General features: G+C 45.3%; 1 long non-coding RNA gene across 1 annotated transcript; it reads left to right on the top strand.

Annotated features, from left to right (window-relative positions):
- Positions 1 to 252: 252 nt before the first annotated feature.
- On the top strand, positions 253 to 10698 carry LOC140689309 (uncharacterized). The gene is made up of 2 exons (XR_012064218.1): positions 253 to 482; positions 10479 to 10698. It is a non-coding gene; the product is annotated as an uncharacterized lncRNA (long non-coding RNA).
- Positions 10699 to 13763: the final 3065 nt, after the last annotated feature.

Below are 13763 nucleotides of genomic sequence, written 5' to 3'. Positions count from 1 at the left end.
TGTAGTAAAGTGAGAATGAAAATTTTCCAATGGTTTGGGCAAAGTGGAGATCGTGGGGACCTTCATTGTTTAGTTTAGTGAGGTTGAAAGGAGATTGGAGAGGACCAAGGAGAACGTGGGAGGAGAGGAGGTTAAGTCTGAACAGGCCAATCTTTGGAGGAAATGTTCTAGAAAAGGAACCTGAGACATGGGGTATAGGTGGGTGTAGCCTCGAGAATTTCTGTTCTTGTGTTTCAGATTGGGAGATAGTCCTGTGTTTTTGAGCACTGATAAGAATGATCCAGGAGAGAAGCAAAAAATGTGATGAAGCAAGAGAGAGTCTCCATTCCAGCTGCAAGTCTGTTCCCTGTCCACCCCTGAGCTCTCCGCAGCCAGGAGCAGAGGTGAAGGACCAACAGAGGATCAGACTTTTCATGGAATGCAGGCATCTCTCCCAACAACGTGGACACAAGATTCTCATCTCGGGCCACTCCCAGCTCCAGGTATGGTCCTATAGCACCTTGACCCGCCTATCCCACCACCTGTGTTCCAGGGGCTGTGAGATCTCCCAGGTTCCTGTATTGCATATCTCTCTTAGCAGCGAGACTGTGTCTCTCTTGTTCTTGTTTGTGTCTCCCCAGCCAAGCCTGGATACCGATACACAGAGGGCATTGGCTTCATGTTTTGTTGAATAATGGTAACAGCCACATCTATGGAGGGCTGACTAGTGCCAGGGGCTCTGCTGACCACAGATGTGATCTCATGTCATCCTGATGGCAGCCTAGTCATCCCCATTTCATAGGCAAGTAAGCTGAGGCCCATGGAGGGTAAATGACTTGCTCGAGATCACACAGCTGGTAAGTGGAAGGGTTAGGAGTTGGTTCAAAAGGCCCCTCTTGCACACAGCATACTGCATCACCCATAGCGTGTGACAGCTGAAGTGAGTCAATTCCAGGTGCTCCAGGAACACAGTGGAGGGAGCCTGTTGACTAGGCAGAGTGCCAGGGTCCCCTGGACAGGGCAGGTCCTAGGTTTGGGCAGGTGCTAGGGTGAGGAGCCAGAGGCGGCAGCATCCCAAAGCCGACCCCGGTCCATCACCCTCACAGCTGACTCTGGTCTCTCTCAGTCTACCGAGGATTCAAGTTCATTTCAGAAAAGCAGAGTCCAAAGGCTGGGGCAGTGTCAGAGAAGGGAGCAGAGGCCAAGCCTCTGTGGTTCCGCAGACAAAGGGAGAAAGCAGGCTGAGAGATGGGGACAGCATGTGACACCTGAGCCACAGGCCTGGGCAGCAGCCCCGGCAGCCCTGGGGATAATGGCTCCTTTTGTCCTGCATATAAATTCTCCAGAAAAGAAAGGATTCCAGGACCGGCTTCTCTTGCTGGAACAATGCTGGCCGCCAGGGCCCCACTGTGAGGGCCTGCTGTGGCATTCAGGGAGCATTTGGGCCCCTGCGTCATGTCTTGCCTTCCAGGCAGACAGAAGCGAGAGGTTGAAGTCGTGTGCCAGACGTTCTGCAGGGGGTTGGGAGTCTGGGCTGAAGCACAGCCTGAACCACAAACTTTGTTCCACAGCCCAAAGGAAAACAGAGCATCTTAAAGTTCTGACTTAGTCTTCCAGTGCGTCTGTACAGGTACTTCCTAATGCTTCCTCCCCTGCTCCTACCCCCAGCGCCTCCTTCCTGCACCAGCAGACTTAGAAAGGTACCAAGCACAGGCTTTTGAGTCAGAGAAAGCTGGGTTCAGACTGTGACATTGCTGATAAACACGATGAACTTCCCTTTAGCCAATCCACTGCTCGCAGCTATTTCGGGACAAGTCTAGCCACCTGCAAGCAACAATTTATGCCTTCTGCAAAACCCACCGATCAGCATTTACCCTTCAGCATACCTCATCTGCATAACCACTTTGGCCTCCCCAGACCTGAGTGAGGACTGTTGGCGGGAAAGTTCATCCCTGCCCCTCTCTTTCAGATACACCCCTTGCACTTTCGCTATACCCACCAATTAAAACTTACCGCTCAGGACTCCTCATTTGCATAAGAACCCACCAATCAGCTCCCACCCATGGGGATAAATAGTCAAGCCTGTACTCAGAAAAACAGGCTCCAGTCTAATTGGAGACCCCCTCTGCGTGTTTTCCGAAAACAGACTCGTCTCTGCCGTTGAGCTGTCTCTCTCTCCTTTCGTTCTCTCCGACTCTGACAGTTGCCACATAGAACAGCAAGCTTTTCAACTGTGACAAGCCTTGGTTTCCCCATCAGTAGAAGGGACATAATAATGCTTAATTCATAAGCTTGCCAGTAGGGAATAAGTGAGAAATTGTATATAACATGCTCAACTTGGAACACAGCCTTCCAGAAGGGCTTGATGAGGATAGTCGATCCAGGAGATCGTCCAGCCTGGGCTGGGATTCCTCCAAGGACAAGGCGCTCACTGCCTGTATTCCATATGCAGACCAAATACACGTCTGCCTCTCATGCCCTCATTGGTACTGAGAGTAAAGAGACTGGGGGCCTGGGCCTATTAAGCATTTTCTATGTGCCAGGTCTTATAAACGACTCAGAGAAACAAGGGCTCTTGTCGGGATCACATAGAGGAGGTGACCAGAATTTGAACCTGAGTCTGTCCAGCCCTCTGCACCATGATACCACAAGAGAGTTCTTCACATAAGTGAAAACAGCTTATACAGCCCCCTCACTGTCTTCTCCAGAGAAAACATCCTCTAGGCCTCAAGGAATATGTTTTGTCTTTCCCCACCATCTTGGCATCCCTCCCCTGGGCACATTCAAATTTGTCACTGTCCTTCTTTAAGAAAGTAGCTTCCAGAAATATTCCTACTGTCTTCTGATCAGTAGGGAGTAGAAATGCACTCACACCTCCTTTATTTTAAGTGCCATGTTTACATTAATAAAACCTAAAACGATGTGGTGCTCAGATCATCACTTTACACTGATGTCTCTCATGTTCGCTATATCCAGCCTACCCCTGTGCTCTGAACTGTTTGTAACAGTCATTGCAGGTAGTGGAACCCTCTCCAACTAGTTTAACAGTCAAGCATATTGTATTTGGTAGCTCAATCTCCAGTAGGGCCGAAGATTCCAGCTTGGAAGTGACACAGCCAGGGACAATTCATGAAATGCCCTGACTGGGCTTCTCCACTGGAGACATCACTGCCATTGGACAAACACCATGCTCACTTTGCTGGTGCTGTCATGGAGCGCTGCCCCTAGGACCTCTGAGATCTGGGTTTCCCACACCCAGCACCTCCCTTTTCATCCATCTCTTCTAACTAAGCCCCCGGGCACATCTCAGGGGTTAAATGAGTGGATACATGCATAGCCGGCCTCCAAGATGGCCCCAGTGATCCTCACCTTTTGGTACTCAGGTCCTTGTCCAGTCCCCACACTGGATGGATCCAGTGGAAATGATAGAGTGTGATGTCGAGGACTAGGCCATAAAAGATGTTGCAGCTTCCAGCTCTCTTGGAGCACTCACTCTAGGGGAAGCCAGCTGTCAAGTCAGAAGGACACTTAAGCAGGCCTCTGGAGAGGTCTACATGGCAAGGAGCTGAGGCCTTCTGCCAGCAACCAGTGCCAACGAACCAGACACGTGAGGGAATTGTCCTAGAAGTGGATCCTCCAGCCCCAGTCAATCCTTCAAATGACATAGCCACAGCTGACACCTTGGCTGCAACCTCATGAGAGACCTGGAGCCGGAACCACCCACCTAAGCAGCTCCCAGACACCTGATCCACAAAAACTGTGAGTAAAATAAAATAATGTTTCATATCTATTGCTTAAGTTTTGGGGCAGTTTGTAACAGAGCAATAACCAGCTAATATAATCCATGTAAAGACTTAGAACTCTGCCTAGCATGTGGTCAGCATCCCTCCAATGCTGTCATTACTTTTACCCTCACTCACCTTTGTGCCAAATGTCAGAAGCCATCACCTAGGCAACCTGGGGAGTCTGGAAAATGAAAAACCATGATGATTTCACGTAACCCTCACAGTAACCACATGACTCGGTACATTGCGGATGATGAGAAGTTGAATCACTTGTCAGAGATTCTAAAGACAAAGGTCCAGGATTTGAGCCTTGGCTCTCTGACTCCAGCCCAGCCTCTGACACTGCACAGCATACGGCAGGCAGCAAGGGAGACTGAATTTCCCTGTGAGAAGCCCCCAGCTTTATGCATTGTCAATTCAAGTCTCCATTAGGATGGAGTGTGGAAGATTCGGGGAGTCGAGCAGAAGCGGAAAGGGAGAGAAGCCAGGAAGTGTCACTGAATCCCATGGGACTCAGGAAAGCGACTTTTGACACCAGCACTCCTCATCACCACCCTTTTGGGCAGAGATGTCATAAGGACCCAAGGTAATTCAGTTGATAGGAAGGGTGCAGCGCTAACAGCCCCTCATCAAAAGTTTTTATGGATGATGATGCAGACTGTCTGGGCACTTGCTAGTTCTCCCCGGAAGCCTCCAGGGCTCCCTCTCAGGCTGGGTCACAACACTGACTCACCGCATTTAAGCTACTGCCCCCGCCCCCAGCTCCTGTCTTGGGGAATTGCCCTGTCCCCCTCCCCTTGCCAATTCTGCAGTGGAACCTTAGCCCTCCCACCCCCACCCCTACCCCCACCCCCAACCCACTTCTTTTCTGCCTCCCAAATAGGTACCTAAGTCCCTTTCTTTGTGAGGTTTTTCTTGCTGGTTGCTATGGGGTGAGGGAGCGAAAAATAAACATCTGAGAGTCACAATGAAAAGCGCTTCAGAAATTTATAGCGTAAAGTAGTGGAGAGAATAGAGGTTTGAAGACTGACCGGGCTCAAATTATCATTGATACATCCCTGGGGCAAGTGACACAACTTCCCTCAACTCCCTTTAGTCATGGAATAATAAAGAGGAGCCTGTGGGGAGGGCAGTTCAGCACAAGCTATCAAAATCTAAAGTACACACACTCTTCCACCACCGGGAAACTGCAATACAGAAATGCTCTCACCCATCCTTAAGATTCAGTGCACAAAAGAGTTCCATGGCAACAGTGTTTATAACAAAAAATTGCAAATGTTCATTCGCCAGGAAGTAGGTAAATAAATTACAGAGCACTCGTAAGATGGAATTGCTTGGCAGCTGTCAAAACGAATGAAGGAGGAAAAAGACAGTATCTTCACAGCTCATTTCTTCAACAATTTCGTGCACAGTCTTGCCTTCACCCCTGCTGCCTTCCTCTGTGCCGGCGCTTGTGCCCTCTCGCTGTTTGCCCCACGCCTTGTGGAGCACCCTGAGGCCAGTGGACGTTCCACAAAGAGCTGGGGATTTGTGCAGGGAAACTGAGTGTGGGTCAGTGCTGTTTGAGAGTTGGATCTTCTGACCTTTCTGAAGGCAGCTCCCTGATAGCTGAGTGAGAAGTGGAGCCCGGCTTCCCAGCTCCTAGCCCAGTGTTCATTTCAGTAGCTCAGGCTCTCCTCACCCTTCACTTGTGCTGTTGCGACAGCCTCCACTGAAGTTTCCGCCTCTGTCTCATTCCTTCCAGTACGTCCTCCCCGCTGCTGCTGGAATAATCTTCCTAAAGCACAGCTCCGCCCTCTCCTAGCCCCAGGGTGGTTACAGTGGAAAGTCCACTTGCATTAGCACAACAGACACAGACCGCTAAACCAGTCCCATATTATCTCCCTGTAATCGCTTTTGAGAAGCACCTTTGCTCCTGCCAACCTCGTGCCACCCTAAAGCTCCCACTGTTGTCTTTGTTTGTATCATTTTTCCCTCCTATGACATTTTCTCTTCTCTTATTCTGCTTCCCTGCTGGGACCCTTTCTCCATCTTTCCAAACCCAACATACTGACCCTCTAATGCCACCTCTGGGACTTCCCGGATCACAGCCTCTCCCACCGTTCTTCCCACCCTGCTGCCTCCAGATTCCTGAGGCACCATTTATGGGACTAATGTCCCCATTAGGCAGGAAGAATAATCACTACAGCAGATTTCCCAGAGTTCCCCCGGGGGATCTGGCATTTCATAGGTAGCAGATGCTCAATAACTCCTTGAAAAAATGATTAATGAGTAAACCACAGCAGTGGATTACTACAGGAATAATTTCTAAGTGAATGAGAGACTAAATGAATGAGCTGCCCTGAATTAATGAAGGAATGATTGCAACCGACCCCTGAGTCTTATGGTCACTGGTCCGTTTTCCCCAGACAGTTGGAAGTCAACAATGAAAAGATCTCCGTCTTGGTAAAAAAATGTCCAGATACAAGCTAAGGGTCTGATTTCCTCAGGATCCCATGAGTACACCCTAGCAGAAACAGTACCAACAACAACTACAGAAGAATACTGATAGCCCCCACCAAAGAAAATGTAGTTTGCCTCATTCATGCATTCATGAGTCTTAAAAATGTAATTTAAAGTAAGTCATAGTTTTTTCTTGTACTTAGTAGGCAGTGAGGGGAAGCAGATAGCATCAGTAGTGTTGGTGGATATGTTACCATATGTTAACACTTACAGAGGTCAACCTGGAAATACATATCAAAAAAATTTTTTTTAAATATGTTTATCTTTTATCCTAGCAACTCCACTTCTTTTTGTTTTTTTAACTTTTTTTTGATTTATAATCATTTTACAATGTGTCAAATTCCAGTGTAGAGCACAATTTTTCAGTTATACATGAACATATATGTACTCATTGTCACAATTTTTTCTCTGTGAGCTACCATAAGATGTTGTATATATTTCCCTGTTGCTATACAGTATAATCTTGTTTATCTATTCTACATTTTGAAATTCCAGTCTGTCCCTTTCCACCCCCCGCCCCCTTGGCAACCACAAGTGTGTATTCTATGTCTATGAGCCTGTTTCTGTTTTGTATTTATGTTTTGTTTGGTTGGGTTTTTTTTAGATTCCACATATGAGCGATCTCATATGGTATTTTTCTTTCTCTTTCTGGCTTACTTCACTTAGAATGACATTCTCCAGGAGCATCCATGTTGCTGCATTATGTTGTCAGTTTTTATGGCTGAGTAGTATTCCATTGTATAAATATACCACCTCTTCTTTATCCAGTCATCTGTTGATGGACATTTAGGCTGTTTCCATGTCTTGGCTATTGTAAACTGTGCTGCTGTGAACATTGGAGTGCAGGTGTCATTTTGAAGTAGGGTTCCTTCTGGATGTATGCCCAGGAGCGGGATTCCTGGATCATATGGTAAGTCTATTCCTAGTCTTTTGAGGAATCTCCATACTGTTTTCCACAGTGGCTGCACCAAACTGCATTTCCACCAGCAGTGTAGGAGGGTTCCCTTTTCTCCACAGCCTCTCCAGCATTTGTCATTTGTGGACTTTTGAATGATGGCCATCCTGACTGGTGTGAGGTGATACCTCATTATAGTTTTGATTTGCATTTCTCTGATAATTATTGATATTGAGCATTTTTTCATTTGCCTATTGACCATTTGTATTTCTTCCTTGGAGAATTGCTTGTTTAGGTCTTCTGCCCATTTTTGGATTGGGTTGTTTGTTTTTACTTATTAAGTCATATGAGCTGCTTATATATTCTGAAGATCAAGCCTTTGTCAGTTTCATTTGCAAAAATTTTCTCCCATTCCATAGGTTGTCTTTTTGTTTCGCTTATGGTTTCCTTTGCTGTGCAGAAGCTTATAAGTTTCATTGGTCCCATTTGTTTATTTTTGCTTTTATTTCTATTTCTTGGGTAGACTGTTCTAGGAGAACATTTTTGACTTGTATGTCAGATAATGTTTTGCCTGTATTTTCTTCTAGGAGGTTTATTGTATCTTGTCTTATATTTAAGTCTTTGATCCATTTTGAGTTTATTTTTGTGTATGGTGTAAGGGAGTGTTCTAGCTTCACTGATTTACATGCTGCTGTCCAGTTTTCCCAACACCATTTGCTGAAGAGACTGTCTTTATTCCATTGTATATTCTTGCCTCCTTTGTTGAAGATTAGTTGACCAAAAGTTTGTGGGTTCATTTCTGTGCTGTCTATTCTGTTCCATTGGTCTATATGTCTATTTTTGTACCAATACCATGCTGTCTTGATGACTGTAGCTCTGTAGTATTGTCTGAAGTCTGGGAGAGTTATTCCTCCAGCCTCTTTCTTTCTCTTCAGTAATGCTTTGGCAATTCTAAGTCTTTGATGCTTCCATATAAATTTTATTATGATTTGTTCTAGTTCTGTGAAATATGTCCTGGATAATTTGATAGGGATTGCATTAAATCTGTAGATTGCCTTGGGCAGTGTGACCATTTTAACAATATTGATTCTTCCAATCCAAGAGCATGGGATATCTTTACATTTTTTAAAGTCTTCTTTAATTTCCTTCATCAATGGTTTATAGTTTTCTGTGTATAATTCTTTCACCTCCTTGGTTAGATTTATTCCTACGTATTTTATTACTTTGGGTGCTATTTTAAAGGGGAGTGTTTCTTTACTTTCTTTTTCTGATTCCTCGTTAGTGTAAAGAAATGCAACTGATTTTTGAACGTTAATCTTGTAACCTGCTACCTTGCTGAATTCTTCGATCAGCTCTAGTAGTTTTTGTGTGGATCTTTTAGGGTTTCTTATATATAGTAACATGTCGTCAGCATATAGTGACACTTTTATCCATTTCTTTTTTTTTATTGAAGTATAGTTGATTTACAATATTTCAGGTGTACAGCAAAGTGATTCAGTTTATACATATATATAATCTTTTTTAGATTCTTTTCCTTTATAGGATATTGCAAGATATTGAATATAGTTCACTGTGCTATACAGTAGCTCCTTGTTGTTTATCTGTGTTATATATAGTAGTGTATGTGTTAATCCCAAACTCCTAATTTGTTCTTCTGTACCCTCTTTTCCCCTTTGCTAACCGTAAGTTTGTTTTCTATGTCTGTGAGTCTCTTTGTGTTTTTAAGTAGGTTCATTTGTATCATTTTTTTGGGTTCCACATATAAGTGATATCATATGATATTTGTCTTTCTCTGACTTCACTTAGTATGATAATCTTTAGGTCCATCCATGTTGCTGCAAATGACATTATTTTTATGATTGAGTAATATTCCAATATATATTCATATACATACATACATATGTGTGTATACACACGCACACACCACATCTTCTTTATCCATTCATCTGTTGATGGACATTTATGTTGCTTCCGTGTCTTGGCTATTGTAAATAGTGCTGCTCTGAACATTGGGGTGCATGTGTCTTTTCGAATTAGAGTTTTCCACTTTTCCAGATATACAGCAACTTTACTTTTAAGACTTAATCCCAAAGGAGTAATTGGGTAAGAAGACAAAGACTTAAATACAAGAACTTTTATTACAATACTGTTAATAATTAGTGCCACATATGTTGCTTTCACTTGCATATCTTTAATTGACTTTCCATATGTATAGCAATAATTTTAATTGTTTTCTTATAAAATTGTCCTTCAGACACTTTGTTTAGTTTTCTGTTAGGTTCATTTGCTTTTTGCTCCTTGATTTGTGAGTACTCATTTTATATTAATAAAATTAAGATTTGCTCTTCAAAAAAATACTGTTAATAAGAATTATAAACAGGAAACAATATAAATGTCTACACATTCTAGTTTATTGACCATATGTGTATATAATGTTTATTTGTGAAAAGAAGAATTGTGGATACCTATACACTAATGGCCAGGATTATGAGAACTGTTTTTTTATTTTGTGCACCTTTGTAGGTTTTGAAAAATAGTCATTGATAAACTTACTTTTATAATTAGAAAAACATTTGGAGAGCCCAGGAGGCAGCCAGAGGGCCCTGGCTTGGGTCCCTCCAGCCCCGGCTCTGCTTGTCCTACTCCCTGGCCTCTGCTCTGTCTCTGCCCAAGGACTCAGCCTGGGAAAGGCTGTCCCAGCCCATTTTCTGGAACAGTTAAAACAATGGGGTTTTTCTACAGCAACGTCAAGAGCAACCTCCAGACTAAACCTTGGGCTCACTTCAGTCTCAGCACAGGGAGTGGAGTGTGTGAAGGTCTCACAGCTCGGGGAAAACTGCACAGGGGGCCCTGGAGGGCAGGCTTCCTCTTCCGTGGCCCTGCCCAGCTTTGTTCCAAAGGCACACCGCCTGTGGCTATGTCCTTGTAACTCAACAGCTTCGTCCCAGCCCCCGGATATGAACTAATAAGGCCTGGGCCGGGTTCCAAATCAACCAGAATAGAGGGGAGGGGGCAAGAGTGTTATTTTAGCCCAAAAGCTCCATGGGAAGGGAGCAGTGTAGTAAAATAATACTGCTCATATTTCATAATTGTTAAGTGCCAGACTCTGTGTTGGTGAAACCTTGGGGTCAGTGACTTTTGTCAAGAACCTAATCTCCATGAATCTATTTTTTTTCATCTAGCAAGCGATAAGGTAATGCCTATCTCTTAGGGTGCTGTGCAGAACAAATAGATGATGCTTGCAAAAGACTCAACTCAGTGCCTGGAGTGTAATAATTGATCAATAAGCAACAATTGTTTTATCATTCTTGTTGCAGTCACACTGATATGCAGAAGGTGACCTGCCCTCCTTACCTGCCTTCTCATCATGTCAGCTGGACCATCCCAGTGGGGAGAGTGGCTGGCACCACCAGGACCTTCCTTCCTAGTGTGGCACCTTCCTCACAGCCCGCTGAAGAAACCAACCCCACTGACACCTCGATCTTGGACTTCCAGCCTCCAGAACCGTGAGACAATAAATTTCTGTTGTTTACATCACCCAGTGAACTTTACAGGGTACAAGACTTGGCCTGTGGTATAACTGAAACTGTGGTGGGTAAGGTGTGATGTCTTATCTAGAGGCAAGTTTAGTCAGCACCTGCTATGATCTGGGCACCGTAGTAGGCTAGAGAAATACAAAGTAATAAGATGAGGATTATTGAACATTTACAGTATCAGATCCTGAGCTTCATGGGGAGTCTCTCTTGCATTCCCCATGATAACATTATGGAGTAACCACAGTTCTTACCTTCATTTTGCCCGTGTGGAAACTGAGGCCCAGAGAGATTGAAAACCTTGCTCCCAAAGTCAGAGTGTGGAAAGGAGAGCCAGGATTTGAACTCAGGAAGTCTGATCCCAGGGTCCACACACTTCACCATTATAGCTCAGTCCCTTCCTCTTACTAAGGAAGCAGAGCCCTGTCAAGGCTCTCATAATCTAGATCTAGAGTCACTGATAGGTCTGGCGGAGACCTTGAAAAGTAGCTAATCAAATACCCTCTAAGAACAAATGAAACTGAGAACCAGGGAAGGCATGTGACTAGCTTTGCAATGAGAAAGTGACCCAGCTGGGACATGAACCCAGGTCTCCTGACCCCAAGGCTGTGTGCCTTGGCGTGAGTGGGGACATGGGTTCTAGCCGGTCCATCACCCAGGTTTGTAGCTCTTTGTCCCACAAATGGGCAGGAAAGTCAGGGAGGTGTGAAACGCTGGCTTCTGTACATGGAGAAGACTTGGGCCAGGAAGGAATCCTACTGAACGTCCCTGCACATCTGAGTTCTTTCTCTCCCCTGGGACTCCAGTCCCTCTGTCCCCACCTCCTCTGAGTTTTGGGTTAATCTGGGCCGGATATGAACAGAATCCCACAAGCACAGGGCCCAGGCTTTACTCTGAGTGATGAGCTGCATGTTTCAACTCAGGACATGGACAGTACAGTCCCTGGGCTCTAAGGATGCAGAGGACCCTGGGCACCTAGCTCTGTCCCTAAAGGAGACAAAATGATCCTTATCATGCCAGTTCCAGCCACAGGAGGCTGCAGCCAATTCCACAGAAGGCCAGGTGGCGCCTTTCAGAGCAGGGAAAGGATACCGGTGAGCCTTCCTCGTATTTCACAGCGCGGTATGTGTTACACCTGACCTCTCCTCTTGCCCCCACCCTTTCTCCAGTGGCCTTGTCTTTCTGCTGTGGTCCCAAAGCTGTGGCTCTGGGTCAGGGGCTGGAGCTGGGGCTGAAGGGGTCTGGGCACCAAAACCTGGGACTTGATTCCCCTGAAAAACACCCATGAATGATTCTTCCAGAGACCTGGGGTTCTTACAGAGCTCTCTAGAAACAGCAACGGTCTCCCTGGAGCCCAAACAGATCCTGAGCTGTCAGGCAGCTGCCAGCACGTGGGCTTAACGCTCACGGAAACACTTTGCTAGAGCACCTGTTACATGTGAACTTCTGTGGGACACTTCAAGTCACCCAGTGACTTTCCACTCACTCGAGAGGCAGGACAGCCCCGGCTGGTGGATTTAGTCCCCCGCACTCAACTAGAGGCAGAAAACGTCAACCCTGAAATGGGTCCAGGGCACAAATGGTCGGGTTGTTGACACACTTTCTTGTTGGGTTGTTTCATATTTTGGGCTTCTACACACAAAAATGCGTTTGCAAAGAAAGGCCAGGTGCTTGAAGGTCAATAATAAAAATGCTTATCAGTTAGTGCTCTGGCTCAGCTTCCTCATTGCAAGAGGAAACCAAGGCCCGGAGAGAAAACAAGTTGTCCAGAATCACACAGCTAGTGTCAGAGGCAGCAGTGAACCAGCAGAACCCAGGGATCTTAGGTCCCAGTAAATATGGACCAACATTTACTGGTGTCTGAAATTTCACCATTAGGGATTGTTACTTATTTTTTTTCCACACTATTTTATAGTCTTATTTGGGTATGTAAGAAATAAACAAATATATCATCATTATAAAAAAATTTTAAGGACTGTATTTATAAAGTCTTTAAAAGTTTTCTTTTGCCCTTTCTTGTCCTTTCCCCAATCCCATTCCCTTCCCCAGGGGTGCCCAGTGTTAACAAATGGATGTCAGATCCTCCCAGGCCATGTTCAATGCAGCTACAAAGACATCGTCAATATATGACCAGGTTTTGAAATATACACTTACTATATATTATAAATGTGGTTACATATTTAAAAATCCAATTTCTGTATCACCCCATTCATGAACATAAGATCAAATTAAACTGTTTCGAGACTTCCTCTGTTCACTTAAACTTTTATCTTAAGCTTTTTTCATGTTGGTCCTTCTAGAACCTTGGCATTTTGTCAGTGGCTCCGGAGTACTCCATCGTGTGGAGGCACCACAAGGTATATTTAGCCATTTATCTCTCTTTGGACATTCAGTTGTTTCCCATCTTTTTCTGTTGCAGTCACAACTGCAGTGAACTTCCTTGTATGTAAGCCTCTGGGCCATGAGCCAGTGTTTCTGCAGGAGAGCTGTCTAGAAGTGAAAAATGTGAGATTATTTGTCTAGAGAAGTTCGCACTTCAGGTTGTAGTGTCACCTTAATGCTGTCTGAAGGGTTCTCTTCTGAACCTTCTTTGAAGGCCTTCAATAGCCATAAATTGTCATTTAGAATCACCTGTGAAAACGAAGTATGGTCCCTATTTTACAAAATGAGATTTCAGCCAGGAATGAGCTAAGGCCAGAATGCAGCTCTTGTCATCATGCCCAACTGGCTGAGCTGGGGGACGTCCCCTCAGCCTGGGTCAGTCCTCTGACGGCAGGCCCCACCGCCCCGAGTGAAGGCCCCTGCCCGGCTGAGGGGAAGGATCCTCAGCTCACCTGGGCTGGTCACCAGAATAGTGAGACTGAAGGAGTGAAGCACAGCCCACTGTCCGGAACGTGGGCTGAGAGGAAGGGGCTCGCCCAGCGGCCCTGGGGAGAGTCCCAACACCGGCACAATGAACGGGTTAAGGACGTAGACTCTGAAGCTGGAGGCTTGGATTCAAATTGCAGCTCTGCGACTTTCCAAAGGGGTTTTCTTGGAAGTCTAGGTTTCAGGTTTCTCATGTGTAAG

Source organism: Vicugna pacos, chromosome 25 (genome assembly GCF_048564905.1).
Source record: "Vicugna pacos chromosome 25, VicPac4, whole genome shotgun sequence".
Classification (NCBI taxonomy): domain Eukaryota; kingdom Metazoa; phylum Chordata; class Mammalia; order Artiodactyla; family Camelidae; genus Vicugna; species Vicugna pacos.
This window is presented reverse-complemented; position numbering and strand designations above follow the sequence as displayed.